The sequence below is a fragment of the Oncorhynchus masou genome, chromosome 13 (genome assembly GCF_036934945.1).
Source record: "Oncorhynchus masou masou isolate Uvic2021 chromosome 13, UVic_Omas_1.1, whole genome shotgun sequence".
Taxonomy (NCBI): domain Eukaryota; kingdom Metazoa; phylum Chordata; class Actinopteri; order Salmoniformes; family Salmonidae; genus Oncorhynchus; species Oncorhynchus masou.
Genome location: NC_088224.1, coordinates 7,758,342 through 7,758,714, shown reverse-complemented (window position 1 = coordinate 7,758,714; position 373 = coordinate 7,758,342).

The following is a 373-nucleotide window of genomic DNA, read 5'->3' as shown; positions in this document are numbered from 1 at the left end:
CCTTCTTTTTCCGTAGTGTATTTCTGTATTGTTTTAGTGATTCACCATAGTTAAGGCGTAGACTCAGGTTTTCCGGGTCTCTATGTTTTTGGTTGGAGAGGTTTCTCAATTTCTTTCTTAGAATTTTGCATTCTTCATCAAACCATTTGTCATTGTTGTTAATTTTCTTCGGTTTTCTATTTGAGATTTTTAGATTTGATAGGGAAGCTGAGAGGTCAAATATACTGTTAAGATTTTCTACTGCCAAGTTTACACCTTCACTATTACAGTGGAACGTTTTACCCAGGAAATTGTCTAAAAGGGATTGAATTTGTTGTTGCCTAATTGTTTTTGGTAGGTTTCCAAACTGCATTCCTTCCATCTATAGCATTTC